We start from the raw sequence: 11099 nt of genomic DNA, 5'->3' as shown, positions 1-11099 counted from the left end.
GGCGCCAACCGGCCCCCTTTAATTGTCTCGGGCTGATGAGGAAAGAAAGAAGCAGGTCTCGGCTTGGCTAGTTTATTTTCCAGGACCATGAGCTCAGCCCTTGGGCCTGGGAGATTTCCAAGGGCCCAGACAATGTTCCAGATCTAAAAAAGAATGTTAATGGCTCTGAAGTAACAAACAACAACAATTAAAAAAACAGGAACACCTACAAACACTGTTAATGGAAATACTTTCAACTGCAGAATTACAAAAGTAAATCCCCTCTTACAGCAAAAAGAAAAGGTGTAATTGATGTGAAGTGTGGGTATGTTTTTAATGTGTCTGACAAGAGGTAAGTGGATCCTCCATAGTTAAGAATTCTGGAGGCCTGTTTGTTGCTGTTCAGTCGCTCAGTCCTGTCTGACTCTTTGCAACCCCGTGGACTGTAGCATGCCAGGCTTCCCTATCCTTGTTAGTGATGCCATCCAACCTTCTCATCCTCTGTTGCCCCCTTCTCCTTCTGCCCTCAATCCTTCCCAGCATCAGAGTCCTTTCCAATGAGTCAGCTCTTCGCATCACATGGCTAAAGTATTGGAGCTTCAGCTTCAGCATCAGTCTTTTCAATGAATACTCAGGGTTGATTTCCTTTAGGAAGACTGGTTTGATCTCTTTGATGTACAAGTGACTTTTGAGAGTCTTCTCCAGCACCACAATTTGAAAGAACCATTTCTTTGGTGCTCAGCCTTCTTTATGGTCCAATTCTCACATCTGTACATGACTACTGGAAAACCATAGCTTTGACTAAATGGATCTTCATTGGCAAAATGATATCTCTACTTTTTAATATGATGTCTAGGTTTGTCATAGCTTTTCTTCCAAGGAGCAAGTATCTTTTAATTTTGTGGCTGCAGTCAGCATCCGCAGTGATTTTGGAGCCCAAGAAAATAAAATCTGTCAGTGTTTTCACTTTTTCCTCTTCTATTTGGCATGAAGTCATGGGACCAGATGCCATGATCTTTATTTTTTTCATGTTGAGTTTTAAACCAGCTTTTTCACTCTCCTCTTTCACTCTCATCAAGAGGCTCTTTAATTCCTCTTAGCTTTCTGCCATTAGGGTGGTATCATCTGCATATCTGAAGTTGTTGATATTTCTCCCAGCAATCTTGATTCCAGCTTGTGATTCCTCCAGCCCAGCGTTTCTCATGATGTACTCTGCATATAAGTTAAATAAGCAGGGTGACAATATACAGCCTTGACATACTTCTTTCCCAGTTTTGAACCAGTTCTTTGTTCCATGTTTGGTTCTAACTGTTGCTTCTTGACCTGCATACAGATTTCTCAGGAGGCAGGTAAGGTGGTCTGGTATTCCCATCTCTAAGAATTTTCCACAGGTTGTTGTGATCCACACAGTCAAAGGCGTTAGTGTAGTCAATGAAGCAGAAGTAGAAGTTTTTCTGGAATTCCCTTGCTTTCTCTATGATCCAAGAAATGCTGGGAATTTGATCTCCGGTTCCTCTAGGCCTTTTCTAAATCCAGATTTTACATCTGGAAGTTCTCAGTTCACATACTGCTGAAGCCTAGCTTGGAGGATTTTGAGCATTATCTTGCTAGCTTGTGAAATGAGCACAATTGTACAGTAGTATGAACATTTTTTGGCATTGCCCTTCTCTGGGATTGGAATGAAACCTGACCTTTTCCAGTCCTTGGGCCATTGCTGAGGGGAGTTTTTAACTAGCTTTATGTCTTAAGGAGCAATGTAATAAAAAACACATTTCAAATCAACAATGTCTGACTGAGACGGTCTTCTTCCGGATTGACTTCACACTCCAAGGTGTCTGGCTCTTGGTAAGTGACCACGTCGTCATGGTTATCTGAGTCATTAAGACATTTTCTTGTCTGAAGGCCTGTGAAGGTTCTTAAAACAGTCCCTCGCTTAAAACACGGAGGAATTGCCATGCCCACAGCAAGGGGCCCAAACGATGAGCCCATGCACTCACCTGGGAGAGGGTTCCCAACACCCACCCACATGGGAAAGAGGAGTGAGTGACTCATTCGGCCCACACAGCCCCAGTGGGAGCTTCAAACTGGAAACAAAAGGAAACAAGCAAAACAAGACACTGGCACAGCCCGCAGAGCGCTCAGTGTTGCAAGAGGTGATTTTGATCCTGCAGAACAACGTCACCCGGCACATCACACGGCTAGAGTTCATCGGAATGGGGTCAGGTTTGTAGTGGTGCTTGTGTTTAATCTATAACTTGGTTTTACGGTTTTATGAGAGCCCGTGGAGTTTGTACCTAGTTTTATGTCTTATAAAACAGTATGAGAAAAACACTTCAAATCAATAATGTCTGGCTGGGAGGATCTTCTTCCTTTCAGAGAGCATGTCTATGTATTATTCAACCCAGGAAACATGGCTAGGGGCACAGCAATCCACTGAAGGGCTCCAGGTTGGGTGTGAGCTTGTGGGAGCCCCGTGCCAGGCAGATGAACTGGGCAGCGTGTTCCCAATGACCAGAAGCCATTAGACGAGGGCTGGCATGAGGCTTGAACTCCTAAGGGCAAGAATGAAGGTCTTCTTTTGAGCCTCCATAGTGCCAAGGGTAGGACTCAGAACACCACAGGAGCTTCATGAAGACTCCCCACCACCCTGCAATCTCCTGGTGGGGGAGAGTCCTGGGTCTCCAGGCTGAAGGCAGAAGATGTATCCCTCCTGGTCCCAGGGGGTCCACTGTGTCAAACTGGTCCACCAAAGCCTCATGGTATGTTGGCTGAATACAAGGGGCCAGGAAGAATATGCCTCTCCTTTCTTCATTCCTCACGTGCAGTCCTCCAGTAAATCACTTCTTTCTGCCTCCAAAGCATATCCAGACCCAGCCCCTCCAGTTGGGCTTCCGCGACAACTCAACAGGTACAGAATCTGCCTGCAACACGGGAGACACAGGAGACACCGGTTCGAGCCCTGGGTCAGGAAGATTCTCTGAAAAAGGAAATGGCAGCCCACTCCAGTCTTCTTACCTGGAGAATCCCATGGACAGAGGAGCCTGGCGGGCTACAGTCCATGGGGTCGCAGCGTCGGATGCACACTCAGCACACACACACCTCCAAAGCATATCCAGGCCCAGCCCCTCCACATCCAGCCTCTGCCATCCCTCCCCTGGACTGTGTGAACAGTGCCCTTCCCAGGCTCCCTGCTTAGCTCCTGTCTCCCGAGAGACCCTTTTTTCACACACAGAAAGAAGGAGACTCTTGGGACTTCCCTGATGATTCTGTGGTTAAGACCCTGAGCGCCCAGTACAGGGGGCCCAGGTTCAACCCCTGGTCAGGGAACTAGATCCTGCATGCCGCAACGGAGCGTTCACATAGTGCAATTCAAGATCCTGGGTGCCGCAGCTAGGACCTGGAGCTGTCAAATTAAAATATTTAGTTTATTTTTTTATTGAAAGGTAATTGCTTTACAGAATTTTGTTGTTTTCTGTCAAACCTCAACAGGAATCAGCCATAGATATACATATATCCCCTCCCTTTTGAACCTCCCTCCCATCTCCTGCCCCATCTTTTTTTAATTTAAAAAAGAGGGAGATTCTCAGAATGTAAAAACTCTCCTCTCCCCAAGCTCAGAGTTAAATTCAGACTCTCCACGTGGACCTTCCTCTGGCCACCCGGCCACCCCCTTCCCTCCCCTCGGCTCACTCGGCGCCCACCACACTGTGCTCCTTGCTGTCACTAGGAGACACCACACCCATCAGGGGTCAGGGGCTTGGGCCCTGCTGTTCCCTGGACTTGGGATGGTGTCCTTCAGGGCTGAGTGGGTGGCTCCTTCCTACCTGTTAAGTCTCAACACAAGCCTCACTTTCCCAGGGGGACCTTACACCTGATCCTCCAGGTGAAGCAGCTTAGGCACCATCACCCCCGCCCGGCCACTCAGACCCTGTCTCAAGTCATCGTAGCGCTCCCTGTTCTCGTCTGGTCCGTGGGGTCGCTACTCCCTGAATGCCTGCATCTGTCGTCACTGCTGAGCCCCCGCGAGGGCAGTGCCATCTGTATCCTGTTCACGGTTCACCTCTAGCACCTCGAATGGCCTTGGCACCTAGTAAGGTGCTCGGTAAAAGGGGACTGAGTGAACATTTCACACCCGGGAGAACGGCTAGCATCAAAAGGTGAGGATGAGGAGGAATGAGACTGCTTGCACGGTTGCTAGTGGGAATGGAGCATGGTGCGGCCCATTGTGAGTCAGTCAGTTCTTGAAGACGTTAAATACAGAGCTGCCATACGACCCTGCCATTCCACTCCTAGGTATGTACGCAAGAGAATGAAAACACATGTCTATACAAAAACTTGTTTGTGAGTGTTCACAGCAGCACTATTCATAACTGCCCCAAACTGGAAACAACCCAAATGTCTACCAGCAAGAAATATACAAATAAAATGTGCTATATCATTACAATGCAGTATTATTTAGCAACAAAAAGAGTGGAGTAATGATACGTGTTGCAACACGGAAAACCCTCAAACACATACACTAGGTAAAAAAGCCAGACACAAAAAGCCACGTATTATATGATTTCCTTTACATGAATTGTCCAGAGCAGACAGATAGAGACAAAAAGTAGATCTGTGGTTTCCAGGGGCTAGAGGGAGGGGGAAAAGGGGAGCGACTGCTAATAAGCACGGGGTCTTTCACAGGATGATGAAATACTCTGGAATTAGATAATGGTAACGGTTGCGCAACTTTGTGAATATATTAAGAACTACTGAATTCTATTCTTTAGAAGGATGCAGTCTATGGTATATGAATTATATCTCTGTTTAAAACAGTGGAATGCTAATGTTCATAACAATGTTATTCACGATAGCCAAAAAGTAGAAGAAATCTGAAAGTCCATTAACTGATTAATGGATAGACAAAGTGTGGTCTATCCATATGACAGAATATTATTCAGCAATGAAAAGGAAGTAAGTAATGATACAGGTTACAACATGGCTGAACCTCGACATTACAGTAAGTGAAAGAAGCCAGTCACAGGAGACTGCATGTGTTGTTATATGAGTCTATGCACAGGGAACCTCCAGAGTAGAGAGATCTTGGGGCTTCCCTGGTGGCTCAGAGGGTAAAGAATCCGCCTTCCATGCAGGAGACCCAGGTTCGATCCCTGGGTTGAGAAGATCCCCTGGAGAAGGGAATGGTTCCCCGCTCCAGTATTTTTGCCTGGAGAATCCCATGGACAGAGGAGCCTGGCGGACTACAATCCGTGGGGTCACAGAAAGTTGGGCAAGACTGAGTGACTAACATTACAGAAGACAGAAAATAGATTAGTGGTTTGCCTACAGCAGGGTGGGGAGAGGAAAACGGAGTGAAGGGCTGAGAAGTGATTGCTGATTAGTACAAGGCTTCTCGGGGGACTGAAATGTTCTGAAATTGGATTATACGAACAGTTGAGTGACTCTGAATATACTAGAAAGCATTGTCTTGTCCACATTAAGTGGGTGCACCTTTATGGGACAGAAATTATAGCTCAATAAAGCTATTTTAAGTTTATTAAATGAGTGAATGGGGAGACATTAAAGCAGGAGGGAGACAAGGGAGGAAAAACAATTGAGAAACTTTTCTCCAGGTCTGACATAGCTGATCCCCCAAGACACCCGAGCTGGTGAGTCTGAGAGCTCTTTTTTTGCTCGCCTTTGTCTTCTGTTCCCATCTGCGTCTCTGCTTCTCTCAGGATCCAAGCTGAGCCAGTGGAGGACTCGCCTGAGACAGGGCGCGACTGCCCCCTGGTGGTGGCCAGAAGTGACCGCTTGGGAATATGGTCAGTAGGACAGACAGGGTAAGTGGCCAGCTTTTTTTTTTTTTTAATGTAAGATTCAGCTATATAATATTATAATTCAGCATTGTATACAGTACAAAGTGCTCGCCACCACAAGGCTAGTCACCGTCTATCACCAGACAGCTGACACCCTTCACTCATTTCATCCACCCTCCAACCGCCTTCTCCTCCACCAACCACTGACTGGGTCTCTGCATCTATGAGTTTTTGCTTATGTGTTTGTTCGTTGGGGTTGTTTGGATTCCATACACGAGAGAGATCATACTGACATTTCACGTGGCCTAATAACTTCAGGTTCCATCCACGTCACTGCGGACGGCAGCATTTCACTGCTTTTTAGGGCCGAGCAGTATTCCATTCCGGTATATACCACATCTCTTTCAGCCGTTCATCCATCCATGGGCACTTAAGTTGCTTTCGTATCTTGGCCACTGTGAATAATGTTGCCGTGAACACACAGGCGCATGCGTGCTTTTGAGTTCGTGTCTTCCTGTTCTTTGGACAAACACCTAGAAGTGGAAACGCTGGGTCGTGCGCTTGCTCTATCCTTTCTTTGAGGAATCTCCATGCCTTTTCCCATCGTGGCTGCATCATTTTGCAGTCCTGCCAACCGTGTGTGAGGCTGTCTAGCCTCTCCAACATTTGTGATTTCTTGTCATTTCAATAATGGCTATTCTGTTAGGTTTGAGGTGATGTCTCATTGCGGTTTTGATTTGCTCTTCCCTAGTTGTTAGCGGTACTGAACAACTTTTCACATGCCTATTGCTCATCTCTATATCTTTTTTTGGAAAAAAAATCGGTTTCAGATCCTCATTTCTTACTGGGTTGTTTCTTCTTCTACTGTTGAGTTGTACGACTTCTTTATACATTTGGGATATCACTCCCTTATTGGATATATAATTTGCATGTATCTTCTCCCACTCAGTAGCTTATCTTGTTAATTTGATGGTGTTTTCCTTTGTCGTGGAGAAGTTTTTTAGTTTGATGTAGTCCCATTTTTTCTCTTTTGTTTCCCTTGCCCATGGAGTCAGAGCCACAAAATATCACTAAGACCAAGGTCAGTGAGGTTACTGCCTGTTTTTTCCAGGAATTTTATGCTCTCAGGTCCTACATTCAAGTCTTTAATCCATTTTGAGTTAATTCTTGTGTATGGTATAAAATAATGGTCTCACTTCATCCTTTTGCACGTGGCTGTCCAGTTTTCCCAATAGTATTTATTGAAGAGACTATCCTTTATTGTACGTTCTTTGCCCTTCTGTTGTAAATTCAGTCCAGTTCAGTTCAGTCGCTCAGTCGTGTCCAACTCTTTGCGACCCCATGAATCGCAGCACGCCAGGCCTCCCTGTCCATCACCAACTCCCGGAGTTCACTCAGACTCACATCCATCGAGTCAGTGATGCCATCCAGCCATCTCATCCTCTGTCATCCCCTTCTCCTCCTGCCCTCAATCCCTCCCAGCATCAGGGTCTTTTCCAATGAGTCAACTCTTCGCATGAGGTGGCCAAAGTACTGGAGCTTCAGCTTTAGCATCATTCCTTCCAAAGAAATCCCAGGGCTGATCTCCTTCAGAATGGACTGGTTGGATCTCCTTGCAGTCCAAGGGACTCTCAAGAGTCTTCTCCAACACCACAGTTCAAAAGCATCAATTCTTTGGCGCTCAGCCTTCTTCACAGTCCAACTCTCACATCCATACATGACCACAGGAAAAACCATAGCCTTGACTAGACGGACCTTAGTCGGAAAAGTAATGTCTCTGCTTTTGAATAGGATATCTCTGTTGGTCATAACTTTTCTTCCAAGGGGTAAGCGTCTTTTAATTTCATGGCTGCAGTCACCATCTGCAGTGATTTTGGAGCCAAAAAAAATAAAGTCTGACACTGTTTCCACTGTTTCCCCATCTATTTCCCACGAAGTGATGGGACCAGATGCCACGGTCTTCATTTTCTGAATGTTGAGCTTTAAGTCAACGTTTTCACTCTCCTCTTTCACTTTCATCAAGAGGCTTTTTAGTTCCTCTTCACTTTCGGCCATAAGGGTGGTGTCATCTGCATATCTGAGGTTATTGATATTTCTCCCGGCAAGTTGTCCATATATGTGTGAGTTTATTTTGGGGCTCTCATTTCGGTTCCCTTCATCTGTGTGTCTATTTTTGTGGTAGTACCATATTGTTTTGATGATAACAGCTTTGTATTGCCGGGAGAAATATCAATGGTGTTGGAGAAGACTCTTGAGAGTCCCTTGGACTGCAAAGAGATCCAACCAGTCCATTATGAAGGAGATCAGCCCTGGGATTTCTTTTGGAAGGAATGATGCTAGAGCTGAAACTCCAGTATTTTGGCCACCTCATGCGAAGAGTTGACTCATTGGAAAAGACCCTGATGCTGGGAGGGATTAGGGGCAGGAGGAGAAGGGGATGACAGAGGATGAGATGGCTGGATGGCATCACTGACTCGATGGATGTGAGTCTAAGTGAACTCCTGGAGTTGGTGATGGACAGGGAGGCGTGGAGTGCTGCGATTCATGGGGTCGCAAAGAGTCGGACACGACTGAGCAACTGAACTGAACTGAACTGAGTATAGTTTGAAAACAGGCATTATGATACTTCCAGCTTTGCTCATCTTTCCCAAGATTGTTTTGGCTATTCAGGGTCCTTACAACCTTTAAAATTATTAGTTCTAGTTCGGTGAACTTTGCCATTGGAATCTTGATATGGATTACATTGTATCTGTACATTGCTTTGGGTTGTTGTCGTTCAGTCACTTGGTCAAGTTCAACTCTTTGTGACCCATGGACTGCAGCACGGCAGGCTTCCTTGTCCTTCACCATCTCCCGGAGCTTGCTCAAACTCATGTCCATTGAGTCGGTGATGCCGTACAACCATCTTGTCCTCTGTTGTCCGCTTCTTCTCCCACCTTCAATCTTTCCCAGCATCAGGGTCTTTTCTAATGATTCGGCTCTTCTCATCAGATGGTCAAAGTATTGGAGCTTCAGCTTCAGCATCAGTCTTTCCAGTGACTATTTAGGACCGATTTCCTTTAGGATGGACTAGTTGGATCTCCTTGCAGTCCAAAGGACTCGCAAGAGTCTTCTCCAACACCACAGTTCAAAAGCATCAATTCTTCAGTGCTCAGCCTTCTTTATGGTCCAACTCTCACATCCATACATGATCACTGGAAAAACCATAGCCTTGACTAGACAGACCTTTGTCGGCAAAGTGAAGTGTCTGCTTTTTAATTCGTTGTCTAGGTTTGTTGTAGGTTTTCTTCCAAGGAGCAAGCATCTTTTAATTTCATGGCTGCAGTCACCATCTGCAGTGATTTTGGAGCCCAAGAAAATAAAGTCTGTCATTGTTTCCATTGTTTTCCCATCTATTTCCGATGAAGTGATGGACCAGATGCCATAATCTTAGCTTTTTGAATGTCGAGTTTTAAGCCAGCTTTTTCACTCTCTTCTTTCACCTTCATCCAGAGGCTCTTTAGTTCCTCTTCATTTTCTGCCATTAGGGTGGTGTCATCTGAGTATCTGAGGTTATTGATACTTCTCCTGGGAATCTTGATTCCAGCTTGTGCTTCATCCAGTCCAGAATTTCACATGAGGTACTCTACATACAAGCTAAATCAGCAAGGTGACAATATACAGCCTTGACCTATTCCTTTCCCAATTTGGAACCAGTTTGTTGTTTCATGTCTGGTTCTAACTGTTACTTCTTAACCTGCGTACAGATTTCTCAGGAGGCAGGTAAGGTGGTCTGGTATTCCCATCTCTTGAAGAATTTGCTTTGGGTAGTGTGGACATTCTTAACATTAATTTGTATCTTCTTTGATTTATTTCATCATCATGATGCAGTTTTCAGTGTATAGGTCTTTCGTCTTCTCAGTTAAATTTACTCCAAGGTATTTCATTCTTCCTGATGCAACTGTAAATGAGATTGTTTTCTTAATTTTTCTTTCTTGTATTTAGTTATTAGTATATAGATATGTCACTTAAGTCATTTATTAGTTCTAACCATTCAATGGTCATTAGGGTTTTCTGCACATAAAATCCTGTCATCTGCAAATCATGACAATTTTCCTTCTTCCTTTCCAATTTGGGTGCATTTCATTTTTTATTGCTTAGCTGTTGTGGTTAGGACTTCTAGTACTATGTTGAATACAAGTGGCGAGTATGGATATCCTTGTCTTATTCTTGATTTTAGAGGGAAATTCTCGGCTTTTCACCACTGCGTGTGATGTTAGCCATTGGTTTGTTGTAGATGCCTTTTATTATATTTCTCTATTCTCACTTTGTGGAGAATTTTATCACAAATGGATGTTGAATTTTGTCAAGTGCTTCTTCTGCTTCTAGATGATCATACGATTTTTAGCCTTAATTTTATGACTATTTTATCACTTTGTGAATATGATGTATCAGATTGATTAACTTGTGGATGTCAAACCATCTTTTCATGCCTGGAAAAAAAATCCCGCTTGATCATGGTGTATAAATAAGCCTTTTAATGAATTGTTGAATTAAGTTTGCTAATATTTTGTTGGGGATTTCTGCATGTATGTTCAACAAGGATATTGGGTTGTAATTTCCTTATTTTGTAGAGTCTTTGTTTGGTTTGAGTATCAGGATAATGCTGACCTCATAAAATGTGTTTGGAAGAGGTCCTCTCTCTTTTGTTTTTTGGGAAGAGTTTGCAAAGGATTGGTGTTAACTTTTCATTGAATGTTTGGTAGAAATCACCAGTCAAACCATATGGTCCTTGGCTCTTGTTTGTTGAGAGATTTTTGATTACTGTTTCAATCTCCTTGCTAGTAATTGGTCTATTCAGATTTTTCTATTTCTTCGTGATTCAGTCTTGAAAGATTCTATGTTTCTAGGAAAATACCCATTTCTTCTATTTGCCCAACTTGTGTATAACTGTTCGTAGTAGTCTCTGATGAGTCTTTGTATGTATTCCCAAGGTATCAGTTGTAACTTTTCTTCTTTCATTTCTTTTTTGAGTCCTCTCTCTTTTTTTTTTTGGTAAATCTAGCTAAAGGTTTGTTGACTTTATCTTGTCAAAGAACCAGCTCTGTTCGTTGAACTTTTCTGATGTCTTGTAGTTGCTCCTCATTTGACTCCACTCTGATTTTCATTGTTTCTGGTAAAGCGCCAGCTTTAGCAAGTAGGGAGGCCCTGGGGAAGGGATGGGACAGAAGTGCTTCCAGATGCCTAGAGACAGTGGGGAAGCAGATGATGCCTGAAATACGTTGCTAGGTTTCCTGATATCACAACGGATAATTATTGCTGGACTTTTCTCTGCCTTGGTTT

Source organism: Ovis aries, chromosome 2, assembly GCF_016772045.2.
Source record: "Ovis aries strain OAR_USU_Benz2616 breed Rambouillet chromosome 2, ARS-UI_Ramb_v3.0, whole genome shotgun sequence".
In the NCBI taxonomy this organism is placed as follows: Eukaryota; Metazoa; Chordata; class Mammalia; order Artiodactyla; family Bovidae; genus Ovis; species Ovis aries.
This window is presented reverse-complemented; position numbering follows the sequence as displayed.